Here is a 19093-nt window from a genome sequence, read left to right as displayed (position 1 = left end):
CTCAAACTGTGAGGTATAGCTGCTAAGGAAATTCTCTGTTGGATAGGCCAATTTCGGCACCCAGATTGTACTATGATATTGCTTAATTGGAAAACCCTTAGATAACTGCATTGGTTTTCCCGCATTAGGTTTTTTCGGGGACATTGGTCTAAAAATAATGGTGTAATGTGGTGTGTTTGTTCTTGTTTCTTTTAGTTGTTGATCTATAATATGTTGAGCATGCACTGGTGTTTATTTTTAGTATTTACTTTGTAAATAACTTGTTAAAGAAAAATAACAAGTAGGTAGGAATAAATCAGAAAAAGTGCATGAAGGGTTTCTAAACTAAGTAAAGGTAGAAATTTCAACACCACCATTAGCTGATGATATTCCATGTGCCTCCACCACTTGCAGTAGCCATGCACTTCTCACCGATTTGACATTAACACTTGGACAAAGGTGGGCTACCATTCAAAAGGTGTTTTGATCATTTTGCTATCGGGTGCTTATCCTTGTTTGTTTTTGGGCATTTAGTATGGATTTTTTGGGGTGATATGGAAGATTGATAGACCTTGACGGTGATCTTGTTCTCTCACCTTACTTGGGGGGTTAATATTTGATCCTAATTCAGTGGGACCTCCCTTAAGGCCCTTTGGGTATAGGAGGGTCGCTACTTGGATGATCGTCGCTTGTGATTATTTTGGCCCTCTTGGAGAATTTCGACCTTCTTGTTTTCTTGTGGAGATGTGACTCTATGGTGTACTTCGCTATTTGGAGCTATTTCGTTGGTCTTGGAGGTGTTGCTTTGGAGCAATAAAGGCTTGTACATTCATACTATCTTGTAAGTGTGTCTTGGATTTTATAATTTTTTATTGTTGTGTCAAATGTATGGAATGGTTAATTATCTAGTGTTTCTATTTCGCTAGTTATTGTTGAAAATTAATGAATGGAATCTAGATGTTAACATTGTATGATGCATTACTCACTAGCAAAATGTGAATGGAAATCCCATTGATTAATCTTTAAACTAGCTCTCCCATTTGTTTTTGCTCCCTCACAAAAGTAATAGCTAAGGTTTTGAGACCTAGGGTTTCATCATTCCCTTACTCCTTGCAAAGATTTAGCATATTTTACACTACCATAGACTCCGTCATCCCAAGAAATAGGCACTGGCTTTGTTACTTTGTTGATCATCCATAAACATCTCCTCAAATATGATTTCTCTCTCTAATTGATTTTTGGCCCCTCAAGGATAAGTTGCTAGCTAGGGCTAGGGAATGAATTGGGCTAGGGTTGAAGTCGTTAGCTTTTGGAAGGATTCAACATTGGAAGGAGTGTTGGTGGCCTAAAAAACAACCTGTTTTAGTGGCTAATTCATCCATTTAAAGGCTAATTCTTTTTACCCTAGGGAAATCTTGCCCTAGAAAAGCCCTAGTTTGCCCTAGGCTTCAACTTGGGGCTTTTAGAGGGCATGTTGTTCCATTGGTTGCTAATATTCATTGTTTGGAAACGTTTTCTTGGCCTTGTGATTCTAGGTTGACCCATCAGAGTTGCTATTCATTAAGCCCTAGATCGTTGGTGCCCTAAATAGGCTATATTGGAGGATGTGAATTGCCTTATCTTGCTTGCTGAACCTTTTCCTTAGGAAGCGTTATCCTCTATAAGCCTATTTTGTCACCTTGTTCCTTGGACTTAGCATATCTCTCATAGGTGACCTACTAAAGGGAAGCTATGAAAATTTCAAGTCCAAAATCCTATTGCAGCAACTGGAAATTATTTTTCTCATTGTTAATTAATTTAATAATTTATTTACTATGACAAATACCAAATAATTTACATTGCTGTTGATTTGGGGTAGCATCGGATGTGCTCTAGCCACGAAATTTGGTGGATAGGTTGGGGCACATGAGATCTCCAATATCTAGAAAAGGTTTGGACAGATTCTAAACAGATCAAGAGATATTAAAATAATTAATATTTTAATGGAATCCCTAAGTCTAAACTTAGGGAAAATAAAATATTAATGTGTATTAATATGAATCTGTGTTAGAATGGTTCAAAAGACATGGATCAAGCCAGATCTAATCTTAGCCGTTGATTAGGGACTTCATCTCGGTCGTTGAATCATCAACAGGAAAAGTATAAGAGGCTTGAGGGTCACTTGGAGGGTACACTAGATGATCAGTCATTCTATTCTCTAGAGCGGGGTTTGCTAAGAGAGATAGAATCGGTGACCGGGAGAGCAGCTGAGGGGCATTGAGTACAGGGAAACAGAGAAGGCAAAGATTATGTCGGGAGAGTAGCGCATCATCCAAGGAGGGTGACGCAGAGCCGGCAAAGTCTCACGCAGGGCCATGTAGAGGTAGTCAAGTGCTGCGCAGAGCACTAGAGGGGCTAGCATAGCTGACGCAGAGGCTCCCAAAGCTGACGTAGGGCCTCCTGGGGCTGACGCAGGGCTAGTGTGAGACAGAGAGGGGTTGATGCAGTCTAGTTTGGGAAGACGCTGGGGTTGCAGAGCAGTTTTGTGCTGAGGAGCTACCGGAAAGATTTTCCGGGGTTTCATCTTGGAGATTTCTCTCAAACTGTGAGGTATAGCTGCTAAAGAAATTCTCTATTCGGTAGGCCAGTTTTGGCACCTAGATTGTACTCTGATATTGCTTAATAAGAAAACCCTTAGATAGTTGCACCAATTTTCATGCATTGGGTTTTTCCGGGGACATTGGTCCAAAAATAATGGTGTCATGTGGTGTGTTTGTTCTTGTTTCTTTTAGTTGCTGATCTGTAATATGTTGAGCATGCACTGGGGTTTATCTTTAGTATTTATTTTGTAATAACTTGTTGAAGAAAAATAACAAGTAGGTAGGAATAAATCAGAAAAAGTGCATGAAGGGTTTCTAAACTAAGTAAACTTAGAAACTTCAACATGGTATTAGAGCATGATTGCAGATCATAGGAGGACTAAAAGACATCAGCTTAGCAGAGCAATAGCAGTAGAAAACAGTTGTCCCGAGGTGATAGAAGCTGTTTCTAGCAGCACAGAAGCCAAAGAAGTGTGACACAAAGCTAGCCAGAGCCATGCAGAAGAAGCCGGGAGCTGCGCAGTGCCTTAGAGAGGCCAACGTTGTTGACGCAGACGGCCAGAGGGCTGACGCAGGGCATCCCAGGGCTGACGCAGACCCATCTGGGGTGACACAGAGCCAACGTGAGGCAGAGAGGTGCTGACGCAGTTCACAGAGAGGCAGTTGCTGGAGTTTAGAAGGCTGCAGAAATATTGCAGAGTGGAGCTGGTGAGGTACTGTAGTCAGAACAATACTTGACAAAGTAGGGCCAAAGGAGTTGTTACCGAGGGTTTCTAGCCGAGGAACCTGGATCAGCAGTGCAGTTGCACAAGACGATCAGAGTAGGGGGCATCTCGACAAGCGGCAAAAGGATTTCTAGGAGGGAAATCAGGACTTAGAGGGAGTCCAAAAGAGAACTTCCAGACGGGAAGTAGAGACTCAGAGGAGTCGAACAGAGAACTTCCAGGAGGGAAGTAGAGGAGCGTCATGGCATTACACAGGGTAAGAGACCAGGATAGACTAGACGGAGCATCGAACTTCGCAGTCTGGAAGGCCGGAATCTTATCAGTGATTGACAAGAATCGTGTTAAGAACTTCACCTTGAAGGTTATATCTATCCCAGTCGAACCCAATGATAACGACAAGTATGAAGAGGCGATGGCGAGGGCTAAGTGCATTATCCTTGACGGGGTCAAGGATCATGTGGTACCACATATAGCCGAGAAGAAAACAATAGTTGAGATGTGGGAGGCTCTCAAGAACCTATACCAGCATACTTCTATGCAGAGAAGAATGTTGCTCGAGAACCAGATGAGGTCGTATCAGATGAAGAAGGGTCAATTGTTTGACACCTTCCTCGGAGGACTGAATGAGATCCGAGACCAGTTGACTGCTATAGGAGTGACACCCGATCAGGATCTTATGGTGAGGACAACCCTGAATGTTGTTTTAGAAGACTGGGAAGTGTTTGTCCAGAGTATACTAGGCAGAGGAACACTTCCACCTTGGGACGAGATGTGGGTAGCTCTTCGCCAGGAAGAGATCAGACGACAGTCGAAGACAGGTAGTTGCAGTAAGGGGATCAAAGTCAAGCAGGAGGAGGAAGATGTGGCCCTAGCATCTGAGGGAAAGCAGGAGAAGTGGAAGAAGAAAGATCCCTCCAAGATCAAGTGCTTCCACTGTGGGGAGATGGGTCATTATGTGACCCAGTGCCCAAGGAAGAAGAGTAAGGGAGAGTGTTCCGAGACTAAGGCAACGCCAACACGGGCAGAGAAGGAAGTTTTGACAAACGATGACTATGCCATGAGTGCACACGCACCACTTGAGCGGAAGTCGGGAGACATCATGCTGTCATCAGGAAGACTACAGGCGATGAAGGGTAGGATCCTTGAGGTACCCAGCCGCTTGGATTAGACCTTGCTACGGGAGCTTCAACGAGGAGTAGCAGGACTGGCTGAGTGGGTAGAGACGGATGCAGATGGAGCGGCAGAGAGAGCTACAGTGCAGGATTCCTGAGATAACGCAGAGCTAGCAGGCTACAGCAGTGCGAGAGGCACAGGAGTGTTGCACCAGTGCAGGAAGGCACAAAGAGGTGTGCAATGGTGTGAGATGCAGGGAGTTGTTGCAGCAGTGCAGAGGTCAGAGAGAGGGAGCACTTGTCAGCGGCAGAGGGAGCTTCATTATCAGTGGTGTTTCTAGCCCAACAGGGAGGTCAGTTTGAGGATCAGTTACTTACTTCTCAGTAACTGAGTTGCAGTTCAGCAGTGGGTAGCACAATGCAACATGATGAGAGGAGGTACAGTGCAGATGTAGTGTTGGGAGAAAGGACTAGTAGCAGCACGGATGCAGAGGGAGATGTCGTACAGATGTAGCAGTAGCAGTGGCAGAACCATGGGCAGCAGTACAAGAGGCAACAATGTAGAGGATGGTGGGCAGGAAGGCCTAGCATCAGCACAGGTACCGATGCCGGATGATCAGAGAAATACTCAGTGAGGAGTATTGCTAGAGCACAATCTTCGCTAAGAGGGAGTGTTGATTTGGGGTAGCATCGGATGTGCTCTAGCCACGAAATTTGGTGGATAGGTTGGGACACATGAGATCTCCAATACCTAGAAAGGGTTTGGACAGATTCTAAACAAATAAGGAGATATTAAAATAATTAATATTTTAATGGAGTCCCTAAGTCTAAACTTAGGGAAAATAAAATATTAATGTGTATTAATATGAATCTGTGTTAGAATGGTCCAAAAGACATGGATCAAGCCAGATCTAATCTTAGCCATTGATTAGGGACTTAATCTCGGTCGTTGAATCGTCAACAAGAAAAGTATAAGAGGAGGCTTGAGGGTCACTTGGAGGGTACACTAGATGATCAGTCATTCTATTCTCTAGAGCAGGGTTTGCTAAGAGAGATAGAATCAGTGATCGGGAGAGCATCTGAGGGCATTGAGTACAAAGAAACAGAGAAGGTAGAGATTGTGCTGGGAGAGCAGCGCAACAGGCAAGGAGGGTGACGCAGAGCCAGCAAGGGCTCACGCAGGGCCACGTAGATGCAGCAAGTGCTGCACAGAGCACCAGAGGGGCCAGCGCAGCTGAGGCAGGGCCTCCTGGGGCTGACGCAGGGCCAACATGAGATAGAGAGGGGTTGACGCAGTCCAGTTTGGGCAGACGCTGGGGTTGCAGAGCAGTTTTGTGCTGAGGAGCTACCAGAAAGATTTTCCGGGGTTTCAGCTTGGAGATTTCTCTCAAACTATGAGGTATAGCTGCAGGAAATTCTCTGTTGGGTAGGCCAGTTTCGGCACCTAGATTGTACTTTGATATTGCTTAATAAGAAAACCCTCAGATAGCTACACCAGTTTTCCTGCATTGGATTTTTCTGGGACATTGGTTCAAAAGTAATGGTGTCATGTGGTGTGTTTGTTCTTGTTTCTTTTAGTTGCTGATCTGTAATACGTTGAGCATGCACTGCTGTTTATCTTCAATATTTTGTTTGTAAATAACTTGTTAAAGAAAAATAATAAGTAGGTAGGAATAAATCAGAAAGAATGCATGAAGGGTTTCTAAACTAAGTAAACTTAGAAACTTCAACAACTGCAACCTTCACAAATAAAATTGCGGAAGAAAATAACATTGGAAGCTGAGAAAATTCTAGCACACACACATAAAAATTAACATAATTATTTTTGGACAAATGTCCCCAGAAAAACCTGACTTGGGAAAATTGGTGGAGCAGCTGAGGGTTTTATTATTATGTAGCAGTTAGAGAAAATTTGAGTACAAATGGATGCCAAATTTGGCAATCCTACAGTGAAAAATACTGGCAAAATTCTAGTGAGGAATTTTCCTTGCTCCACTGGCAAATCCGGGCTTTGACTGCAGCTCCAAGTGAGTCGTCCAAACTGCCTCTGTGCAAACCTGCATCACCCTAGTGCAATCCCTTCCATGCTTAGCCTGAATCCATTGCTCCTCAAGCCTTCTAGTCTGTTGTTGACTCGGAAAATGGTTTTCTGACCTTTGGAACTGAAACTTGATTTTTTGCCAGTAGAATCGAACTGCCTCTAGAGGCTTCTGCGCAACTTCTACGCCAACCTCACTATGGCTATGTCTGTTTCTCTACAATGAAGTGGTCGGATCTGGAAAATATTACTCAAGCCTCACTGCTCCTGCCCCTTTCTGTCTCTGCTTCCCTGTCTCGGCTTCTGGATTTGGAAAATTTTGAGCAAGGGTTCTTCAAGGCCTTGGGCTTAGGTTTTGACCTCTAAACCCTAGTTTTAGCTCTGTTTTATTACAAAACTCAATTCAATAATAATTAAGCCCTAAAATCACATGTTTAATGGTCAAAATAATCTAAAATTGTAAAATCTAACTTTTCATGAGTTTTGGCCATTTGGGCATCTTAGATCTAGCCTAGATCTAATTTTATGCTTGCTGGAATTTAATGTATAATTGAGAATTTCAGGGCTGAAAATTTTGGATCATACACTTAATAAGTGTCAAAAAATTTGAATTTTCAGTCTCCAACAAAATTTTACTTCTTTTGGGCATTTTTGGCATTGTCTTTAGTATTGGTAGCTTGCTGATCTGTATCTATTCACTGCTGTAATAAACATATCAGTTCTGAAATTCACTGAGTCATGCTCCCTAAAAGCCCTACAAATTGAATTTTTTCAAGTTTCTATGCATTTTTGCTATTGTTGGGCATATTGGTCATTTATTCTTGGCATCATTAGCTTGTTGATCTGTGGTTATTTATTACTAATTAAAAAATCAGATCTGAAATATCACTGAATATATCATGATAAAGTGGGCTTAACGAGTTAGTTTTCATTTGCTAGTCATCAGAAAATTTTATGTTTCATGTGTTGGGCAAATTTCATGATTTGAAGTGGTTTCCGTACTGTTGTCATAACATTAACAAAGTCTGAAATTTCTGAAGTGTTATTGCTGATCTAAATTGTTATAAATCTGAAATTGGCTTATCTCATTTTGGTTTCAAAGGTTGTCTAACTTTGCACTCGAAATCTGAAGTTAATCTTGTTGATGAATAGAGTTAACTTGAGCTTCTAAGTTTAAATTGGCATAATATCTTGTGTTGATAATTATTGGTGGAAAAGTTGATTTACTCAAGCATCTTGTGGATTGACCTATAGTTGAATTTTGCACTTGTATCCTTTAGGATTTATCTTGTTTAAGATTGTCATCTCAATATTGTCAAGTACTCTTGTAATAAGATGATTCTCACTAAGTACCAATGTTGCACGACACGTATAGGACACGTCACGACATTGACTCATCGACTTGTATAAGACTCGGGAACGACCCTTATAAAACTCGTATGAGACTCGTCAATATACAAAAAAATGTTAAAATATGGTAAATTTTAAGCACAAAAGGGATTAGAGATTACATTCACAGTGATGAAACTAGGTTGAAGGGACTAGAGATTACATTCTTCACAACTAAATATGAAACTAGGTCGACGAGACTAGAGATTACATCAAAATAAGCACATACAAGGGGCCTTGAAGAAGCAAAAATAAGATGAAGGGCTACCTCGAAAGCCACCACAACAGGGAATGAAATAAGTTCATAAACAGTCAAACTTCACCAAGCAGGAGAAAGATAAAGTAGTGATGAATTTTAGATAGAAGATGTTGATACTAGATAAGGGACATTAAACCTAGTTCAAAGCGTTGAAATTTCTGAATCTAACACATCAGAAATTCTTCTTGCATTATTTGGTTTATTTCACCTACTTGTTTATTCCTTAACAAGTTATTTAACCATATAAATACTGAAAATAAACACAAATGCAGTCTCAACCATCTACAGATCAATAATTGAAGGAAATAGACAAACACACAAAGGACACCGTTATTTTTGGACAATCATCCCTGGAAAGACCCAACTTGGGAAACCAATGCGATAGTTCTTAGGGTTTTATTATTAAGTAGCTTTATTGAGTACAACTGGGTGCCAAACTGGCTCACCCTACAGAGAAATCAATCTGTCAATAATACCTCTCTTTAGAAGTAGATATTCGGTAAGTCTGCTCCACATAAATCTCTCCAACACCTCTCTGAGGCATTGCATCAGCCTAGAACCCTCTGCGTTAGCCTGCTATGCTTTGCGCTAGCTGTCTGGCCCTCTCCATCACCCACGCAGGCCCTCTCACCCTTTGTGCATTCATTTTGGCCCTCTGCGTGGCTCCTGCTGGCTCTGCGTAGCCTTCTTTGCGTCTGCGCTGGTCCTTTGGCACTAGCTCTGCCTCTGTGTTATGCACTCGTTGCCCCTCGTTGCAACTCTGATCACTGGTTCGATTTCTTTAAGGAAACCCCGCTCCAGAAAATCGAACTGACTGATCAACTTTGTGTCTCTCCAACTGACCCTCAAGCCTCCTCTTATACTTTTTCTGTTGAGTCTTCAACGACCGATATTAAATCTGTAATCAACGACTAAGATTAGATTTGGCTTGATCCATGTCATTTAGAACTTTCTCACCCAGTTTTATGTTAATACCCATTAATATTTTTATTTTCCTAAGTTTAGACTTAGGAACCCATTAAAAATATTAATCATTTTAATATCTCTCTAACTGGGTGGAATTTCCCCAAACCATTTCTGCGTCTTGGAGATCTCATGTGCTTTAGCCTCTCCACCAAGTTACATGGCTAGAGCACAACCGATGTTACCCCAAATCAACACTCCCTCTTAGCAAGGAATGTGCTCTAGTAATGTTCCACCACTAAACACCACTTCGATCATTCGACATTGGTACCTGTGTTGATGTTTGGCCCGCTGCCCAACATCCTTTGCGCTGCTTCCTCCTGTACTGTTGCCCATGGCTCTACCACTGCCATTGCTACATTTGTATTGCAGCTCCCTCTGCATTCGTGCTGCTGCTGGTCGTTTCTCCCAACACTACATCTGCACTGCAACTGTAAAAATTGGCAACTAGGGCCAAACTCCATGTGGGTCTACTTATTTATGGCAGCTGATATTTTTCTTGAATGCCTTTTGTCGAGAGGTGTAGGATTGATCTAAAGATCATCCGATTCTGACATGTATACATGGAGATATGAATTTATTGTGTTATGGGACAGTTCGTCAAGGTCGGCCAGCCACCAAATTGCCCCCACTTGTGCTCAACGTTTTAGTATAAAAAGAGGTGGCTTGCTAATCATTTGCACACACTCTTCTTGTGATCTCTTCCTCTCCACTTGTCTTTGGGTTTTGGTGGGAGAAGAGATTGTTAAAATTGGCAACTAGGTTCAAAATCCATGTGGATCATCTTATTTATGGTAGCTGATATTTTTATTGGATCCCTCTCATCGAGAGGTGTAGGATTGATCTAAAGATCATCCGATTCCGATAAGTATTTATGAAGTTATGAATTTATTTGTGTTATAAGACAAATTGTCAAGTCAACCAACAACTTATGCCCAATAGTCATGTCTATTCATCATCTACGTTTTAGTATAAATAGAAGAGGACTTGAAGTCATTTGGACGCATCCTCTTCATGTGATCTCCTCCTCTCCACGTCTTTGGGTTTTTGGTGAAGGAGAGACACAAAAGAGCATATGTTGGTCTAGCATGAAGCCCTAACCGCAGATGATGCCCTAGTTGATCCAACGCAGTTCTTGAAGATACTTATACGATGTTCATGGTGAGACCTTATACGCTGTACATGGAGACCTTATACTCAATACACAGAGACCTTATTCGTTGTTCATATACGTTGTTCTTGACGACATTTGTATGCAGGGTAGAGAGACTCCTTACACGAAGTTCATGAAGACATTCATACGCAGTCATGGTGACATTTTATACGCTGTTCATGTGATACCTTTATACGCTGTTCATATGACACTTTATACGCTGTTCTTAAAGACATTTATACGCAGAGCACAGAGATATTTATACGCAGTCATAACCGCAGTCAAGCATAGCTGCAAACTCAACATACCTGTGTTCTAATGGAAGTATCCTCGGATGAAGAAAGCAGAGAAGAATGTATGTGATCTGGGCACATCTATCTCGGATAGACGAGGCATAAATAACTTTGGATAAGGACAGAGTGAATGAATCATCCTCGGCTTGTCAAGACTCAATAAAGATCACGTTGGTAGCATCATTACAGTAATGTAGATCTATGCTAATTCAGTAAGTCTACATGATAATAGAAACCCTCGGCATACTTGCAGCAGTCTTGATGTGCTATGATCACAACAACTATAAACATTGATTTTGGTTTCGGTTGGATGAAGAAGATCTCGGTATATAGATCTAGGTGACATACATCTTGTATAGCAGTGACTTGAAGTATCAGATGATGTACCTATATGCAGTGATAGTGATCACCTCTGCGAAGAGCGTCAGTTTCATCAAAAGTAAGAGACAAGGATCATAATCTTATAGTACAGTAAGGTGCAGTTATGATCTCAAGGTACAAAGATCATCTCAGCCTCTAGGAATAGTCATGGTGTATAATCCTCTCATCAAAGCAGTGATGAATGATGATGAATGAAGCAACATGATGATGATAGATGCAGCACAATGGGCATGATAAGTAAGGAGCAACATGATGATGAATAGGGCTGCATAATGATAGAAGATGCAGCACAATGGGCATGATAAATAATGAGCAGCATGATGATGAGAGCAGATGAGAGTAGCTCTATCATCAAGGTTCAACACTGTCACATGGTTATGTGCAACAAATGGACGAGAGGCAACATTATGATAGGTGAAGGAGTCACCTTAGAGAATCAGTTGAAGCAATATGTCTTCAACTGATCTCATGCAGATATCAAAAGTCAAAGTGTTGACTTTTATTGTAAATGTACTATCTCTCTCACTTTCTCTACTGAACTTTGAAGAACATAAAAGAAGAATTGATCAAGGGTTTCTGTAGCATAAAAACTACGCTGAAGCACAAAAGACTAATAGCTGGTAGACTTGAATGTAAAAATACACACAGGTATTTAATAATAATAATTTATTAATATATATAAAATGTATAAGAGGATTTGAATGTACAATGAGGCCCTACTTTTATACCTCAGCAGGTGACCTTTCGTGAATGGACATGTCTATTCACTTAATAAATGACTTATTTAATCTAACCAATATTTAATTATTTAATATTTATTTTTATTTTATTTATTTAATTGTTATGAATTATATTCATAACATAGCCTCTTCCTTCAGAAGCTTTGTCGTCAAAGCTTTAATGCTGGGGGTTTTCTTCACTTAGTGTCTGTCATCTCGATTCGTCATGTAGCTTATCAGTACTCTTTCCTTGTATTTATTTATATATTTTTTTAACTCTATATTTATTTATTTTTATAACTCTATAATTTTTTTTTTTTTTTTTTAACTTCAATTTATTTTTATTTTTATTTTCTCTAATATATATATATATTTTAATATAATTTAATTAATTAAAATATATTAATTAATTAAATTATACTTAAATAGTATATATGTTATATAATTATATGATATATAAATAACTATATATATAAATATAATCATATAATTATGTTATATATAATTAACTATAGCGTATATATATATGACCCAAAAACCAAACGTATGACGCATTCACGCTGGCCACCAAAATGACATGACAGACGGCAAGGACCACGCTTCATAGACGTAGGGACACGATTGACCGACGACAGGGGTATGGAAGGGTACAATGGTTGCTTGGACTGTTGGTGAAAAAACGATGACAACTGGGATCGGGCAGAAGTCTAATACGTTTCGTTTCTGGCGTGGATAATGGCGGAGGCTTGTATTACATGTGAATCGATGCCCGACGCCATATACATATCGAGCTGAGTGAATCGACGCAAGACATGCCTGTTGACCCTTGACTGAAGAGACACCGCTTTTGACCCACTGATTAACCCGCAGCGTTTGACGGCTTGACTATTGACAGACGGGGCGTATACCATAGACGAGGGTTTGTTTTTTCATGCTCCAAGTATTCCCTTGTGATCAAATCTTCAATTCGCTTTTTGATTGCTTTAAAATCAGGCTTGAACATTCGTCCAAGTTGCTCAACGCACTCTGTTACTAACTGTGCATGGGCCAAAACTTTCCTACTCTTCATGATTCGAACAATACAAGCATCAATTGCATAACATCTATCTTTGTCCACGTCCTCAATTATCTTCTTCTTCTCATCCACAGGAGGAAGAGGAATCTTAATCTTTCTTGATTTGTCAGTAAAATTTGCATTAAAGTCGAAGTAATCAGACTGTGTGACAGACTTTGTATTTGGCTCCTTAATCAGGATTTTGTGTTTTAAACACACAAGTGAATGTAGCAATCTAATAATATCTTCATCGGACAAATTCAACTGCGATTTGATTTCTAAATAGCTCAATCTCTCTGCATTATTGAAAAGCAATAATGCAGCTCCCTGATACGTTGTCACAATAAGCTCCACCGATCTGGCATTAAAATTGCCAGAAAGATGGCACGTCCCTAAGGAGTATATCCATGTAAGCTTTCGATGTTTAGTTTGTGTCTGGTAGAATTCTTTAAATACCTCTACACATTTTACCATCTCAGCAGGCAAATTGAGATCAAATGACTTGTAGCTGGGCCAAAATCCAGTAGTCAAGACAGTTACAGTCAAATCTATTCCAGGATGTGCATGCACATTATCATCAAGATATTTTTGAAACTTTGGTTGGTTCTCCCGTGCCAAAGTCAAATCAGTAAGCATTCCCTCCATCTTTGATGTAAATTGGCCTCCACATTGTTGCTTCAATTTTGTTAAGATACTTCGTTCATGTTCATCATTTGCACTTTTATCAAAAATAAGCCGCCGTGCTAGTTTTTTCCTATAAAATTCTGAATATAGATCTTTATCACCAATGTATGCAAGAAGCTTTACAACCTTCTCAAGTGTCTCTTCAATATCTTCATCGCTTAATTTTTCACTGCTACCCTTTTTCAATATGTTGTCACAAAAGGTAGCCAATAATTCTGCACTTGTGCTTCCTGCTACTCCTTTGTTGCAAAATACCTCAAATGCTTCTTTTAATGCCTTGTGGAAAAGAGAATGGTTCACAAAGCACGTGCTGACATACTACAAGTACTTGTCATGCAATTCAATAACCTCCCACACAAATGTTTGCTCTAGTGGACCAACAATATCCCTTTTCTCTGACTTCTTATTGCTTGTTGCATCTTCTGCTTGTTTAACAAGTGTTGTTCCCTCATCACTAACATGCTGTTTAAAAAAATGGGCTATCGGTTCCAGACCTTTGGGTATCCTACAAAACAACCTATACATCCTTGAAAGATCATCTTCATTCTTATCATAATCTGAAATTGACATAACCTCTTTCTGATCTTCTGTAGAACGTAGTGATTCTTCATCATCATTAATGTCTTCTTTAGCATCTTCCTCGTTGTTATGATATTGTTCATCTTCTTGTTTTTCGAGATAGTCCTCATCCACATCATCTTCATCCGGATCATTTTCATTGCCATTAAGATCAACATTTTGATCAAATTCTTCTTCTTTTTCTTCTTCCACATTTTTCTCTCGACATGCTTTAACTTCTGCAATTGATTTTTTTAAATGCTGAAATGCTTCTTGAATTTCACTAAAATGTTCAATGTATTCAGGACATGAATGTAATGGCACATTGTGCGGCGAACTACGTTCAAAGGCTTGCATGATTATATTGTGTGCCATGTCTCTGATACCACTGTAGCATAAAAACTATGCTGAAGCACAAAACATTGATAGCTTGTAGACTTGAATGAAAATACACACAGGGATTTAATAATAATAATCTATTAATATATATAAAATGTATAAGATGATATAAGATGATTTGAATGTACAATGAGGCCCTGCTTTTATACCTCAGCAAGTAACCTTTTGTGAATGGGCATGTCTTTTAGACATGCCTGTTCACTTAATTAATGACTTATTTAACTTAACCAATATTTAATTATTTAATATTTATTTTTATTTTATTTATTTAATTATTATGAATTATATTCATAACATACTGTAGCATAAAAACTATGCTGAAGGACAAAAGACTAATAGCTTGTAGACTTGAATGTAAAAATACACACAGGTACTTAATAATAATTTATTAATATATATAAAATGTATAAGATGATATAAGATGATTTGAATGTACAATGAAGCCCTACTTTTATACCTCAGCAAGTGACGTTTCGTGAATGGGCATGTCTTTTAGACATGCTTGTTCATTTAATTAATGATTTATTTAACCTAACCAATATTTAATTATTTAATATTTATTTTTATTTTATTTATTTAATTGTTATGAATTATGTTCATAACAGTTTCCCCACATTGGGGTTTGTCCCTGGCTAGTGCCACATTTTGTGTCCTCTTGTCCTGGCTTGTCTTCTGCGATTTATATTTATGTTCTATCTGCAGTTTACTTTAATACTGATGTGATTGCTAATCTGGAAAAGATATGAAGCTAACTGTGAAAATTGAAATAAATTGCTCTAAGCATAGAACATACCTAAAATTAACATGGTATCAGAGCTGAGGTGAAGACAATGCGTAAGCAAGAGTGAAAGAGCAATCACCAAAGATAGTTGGGACAGGACAAAAGGATCAATGGGATCATCATCCCTCTTCTAATTCACTTAAGGGTGAAGTCAAAGCAGAGAATATTATCAAAATGGCGTAGCAGAAGTTTCTGATGACCTACCTAAAGATCACTTCATTGGGAAGTTCGGATCTAAGGGTGAAAGGAAAGGCGGATGCCTTGGTTGCAATAAGTTCGACCATTATGCGAAGAAGTGTCCGAATGCAGAGACACATCACTTTATGAAGATAAACAATCATTTTGGGAACATCTTCAATGATCAAAGGAATGACAAGCAATACAATTCATCAAGGAAATGGTTGACTCTTCAAAGAAAGCAAGGAACCCCAAGTATGAAGAATCAAATGTTGTTTCTGATAAGATAAAGAAGCGTTATCTTGTATTGGCCCTCTCCTTCAGATTCTTTGGGAATCTGGCTTATTGATTATAGTGCTTCAAGGCACTTCATCGGAGAAATGGGTACACTCTCTAATTTGGTAGAGATGGAAACAATCATGGGATTATACTTGGAATTGATGCCACCTATCCCAGAAAGGGTGTAGGGAATGTTATCCCTCAATTGAATGAGGGTAACTTGATTCATTTACAGAATCTCTTTTATGTACCTGATCGCAAGAAGAACCTAGTGTCCATTCTAGCAATGGAAGTCAAATGTTTTAGGGTGGCACTCATTGATGGAAAGGTACGTGTTTGAAAATAGAATTTTCAAAGATGTTTTTGAGTTTAGGGTTGTATCAATTTGTAGGAAGTCCACTGGGGACCATGTCCACTGACACATAGCACCGGAGGTCTGTGAGTCAGATGGTGATAGGGATGCCTGAATTCAAAAAGAGCCTGAAAGTACATGTCTGAGATGTACCAAAGGAAAATCTTACAAGGGGACCATTCCCCTCATGTAGCAGGTCCACAGGTGTGGAACAAACAAGGGGTTTGAGATTGATGATCAAGAATCTCACGTATGCAGGTGGAAGAAACCCCTCTATGGCTTGAAGCAAAACACCCTGGGCGTAGTATGAGAGGATTGATAGCTGTTGGATGAAGTTGAGATTCACTAGGAGTGAAACCGATCCAAACCATTACCCGAAGGTTGTGGATGATAGACCTCTCATACCGGCACTTTATGAGGATGACCTATTTCTAATAGGTACAGACCCTCTCATTTGCAGAAGTAAGAGGGAGTTGGATTCCGGATGTGGAATGATAAACTGCAAGCTGTAACTACCTCGAGGATATTAACTTTCAGAAGTTATATGGTAATGATGTCGCACCAGATTTGGGAAATGCCTCTGAGTTTCATAAACTCATTCGCGTTGATGTTCTTGGTGAACTTCTGTCAGGACATATGTTTTGCAGTTAGCATGGCGAGCTCATATTTGGTTGAGCCTCACTAGATTGGTGCCAAGAATCCTCTGAGATATCTTCGGGGCACAATCTCTCATGGATTGAGATACACTGTCGGAAACATGAAACTGCATGATTATTCGAATGCTGAGTGGGCAGGCAGTGTGGAGGATCACTAGAGCACTTCTCAGTGCTGGTTTTCTTTGGATTCTGCTTTGATATCATGGATAAGCAGGAAGCAGAAGTCGGTTGCTATAAGCACCGCCGAGATCAAATACATAGTTACGAGTATGATCTCGTGTGAAGCTGCATGGTTGCAGAAGCTCTTAAGTGAGCTGATTGTACATACCACTGTGATTCTCTGTGACAACCAGAGGGGGGATTTGATTATTGAGGAATCCCATATTCGATGATTGCTCTAGCAGATAGACATCAGATACTACCTTATTGGGGATATGGTAAGTCAATGAGCGAGGAAGCTCTAGATGATGTACAAGTCGCTACACTTTGTCTAAGCTCCGGGGGAAAGATCAAACTTTTCCCGAACAACTTGGAGTCGTCAAGAGACCCTTGTAAAAGGGTCCTGCATGTTGCATACACTGAGCTTTGGGAGCTTGCGGTTCTTACTAGAGCAACATACGACCACAGGGTGACTCACCCTCCCCTGGTGTTGTGCACTGAACAGGATGATTCGCTCTCCTATGGACAAGATGATTCGCTCTCTTGTGGAACAGGATGATTTTCTCTTTTGTGGACAGGATGATTCGATCTCTTGTGGACAAGATGATTCTTTCTCTTGTGGAAAAGATGATTCGCTCTCTTGTGGGACAGGACGATTCGCTCTCCTGTGGACAAGATGATTCGCTCTCTTGTGGGACAGGATGATTCGCTCTCCTGTGGACAGGATGATTAGTTCTCCTGTCAAGGCATCCTACCCATGCAGTCCGAGACTCATGGGAAGTACCTCTCATTTGATCAATGAGCAGGGAAATGAGGATAGGGACCATAGTAGTACCGAGGACGCATCATTGTATCTACCGCTCCCTATACTAGGATGACCTTCATTGATCTGGGATCAATGATACTGGTCTGGGACCAGTTGTAGGAGTTGTACCCACTATGACACTGACTTTGGGTCAGTAGAGGACTAGTCTGGGACCAGTGGTACATACTCTGAGACTGACTTCGAGTCAGTAGAGGACTGGTCTGGGACCAGTGAGAATGGTACATACTATGACATTGACTTCGGGTCGGTTGAGGACTGGTCTAGGACCCCAAAATATGTATTTGGATGGATCCGGGCATATTGGCGTCATGGGGTTGCAAGATATAGTTGACTGCAGCAAACCTGTTCCGCAACAACCTTTCCTTGCTTCTTCAAAGTTAGAACACTAAGAGCGAGTGACATAGTATCACTGTATCCAGAATCAGATTCAGAATCACTCTCAGATGTGCTATCCCTACGATTCCTTCTATAATTATGTTTCTTTCTTCTCCTTCGCTCTTCTTCAGAATCGGACTCTGAAGATGTTCCAGAGTTCGACTCTTCAGTAGACATACCACGACTACTTGAAAATACAGATGCCTTGCTTACAACACTATCGCTGCTATCATCAGACTTTCGCTTTCATTTAGTCTTCTTTCTCTGGCTTTTGTTTTTGCTCGTGCTTTTGCTTTTTGTAATATCCCTTATTAGGGATATCCCTCAAACACAAGCAAACTCCAACAGAGATGGACTGGGAGGGCGTTTACCAGATATGTCGCCTCTGAAAAGAGGACGAGATCTGGAGGCTACCTGGCCCTTTCCAGACTCTGTCTAGGAGTATAGGAAAAAAACACACAAGTGGTATAGTAGCCGGGAAGCTCAAAGAGATAAAAATAACAGTAGTGCAACATACAATAATGTATACATGGAATATAAGCAGATACTCGAGAAATGCAGAGAGAAATGCTAAGCTATTTTATTATACTGAGTAAAGGAAAGAGTACAAGAGGTGATCAGAAAGATAGCACCTTGACTTGCACAAGGCAAGTGAAGAAATAAACTCAGAATGGTAAGGAAATGGCCTCTCTCTGAACTGCGTCCAAGCTGCCGGAGAACTGCTGTGCTGCTGCTACTGCTAGAATCAAGTGAGGATTTGAGGCTGTTCCCCTCCTTAGAAAATGCTGAAACTCTAGAATCAACCTCTGCTCAATAAACCCAGAAAAGCCCAGAAAGCTTTTCTAAAATAGCCGACCCCCAAAAATCACCCCCCTTGAGGATCTACGTTATCCCTCAAGGCTCTGCGCTGCTCCTGAAGAGAATCCTCCAAAACTCTACCCGAGACTCTGCCAAAATCCTCCAATATGCAAGGGTTGATTCCCTGCTCAATCTCCAAGCTCAAATCCACCACATAAACCCAATCTGGAGCTCCTACCAAAAGAGATTGCGTCCTCCCCTCTCAAGATTGCGCAATCCTCAGATGCTCAGTTCCTCCTCAACTCCAGAGATCGCTCCTCCTGCAAAATACTGATGAAACTACCTTGCCCGAGCAGGCACTCGAAGTCCCCCGAGGCTAAGGGTGACATCTCCGAACGGAGGCAC

The 19093-nt window shown here is 40.5% G+C and overlaps 1 protein-coding gene and 1 pseudogene across 5 annotated transcripts in view; one reads left to right on the top strand and one right to left on the bottom strand.

Annotated features, from left to right (window-relative positions):
- LOC149262861 (peptidyl-tRNA hydrolase, mitochondrial-like) overlaps window positions 1-19093 on the top strand; it is a 160183-nt gene that overhangs the window by 77796 nt on the left and 63294 nt on the right. The gene's annotated exons all lie outside the window — the stretch shown is intronic.
- On the bottom strand, window positions 12165-13898 carry LOC149262862 (cullin-1 pseudogene; annotated as a pseudogene).

The sequence above is a fragment of the Pinus tabuliformis genome, chromosome 6 (genome assembly GCF_031772625.1).
Source record: "Pinus tabuliformis cultivar Carrire ecotype Pingquan chromosome 6, CPIR1, whole genome shotgun sequence".
In the NCBI taxonomy this organism is placed as follows: Eukaryota; Viridiplantae; Streptophyta; class Pinopsida; order Pinales; family Pinaceae; genus Pinus; species Pinus tabuliformis.
The sequence above is the reverse complement of the archived record's forward strand: the minus strand, read 5'-3'. Positions and strand labels throughout refer to the sequence as shown.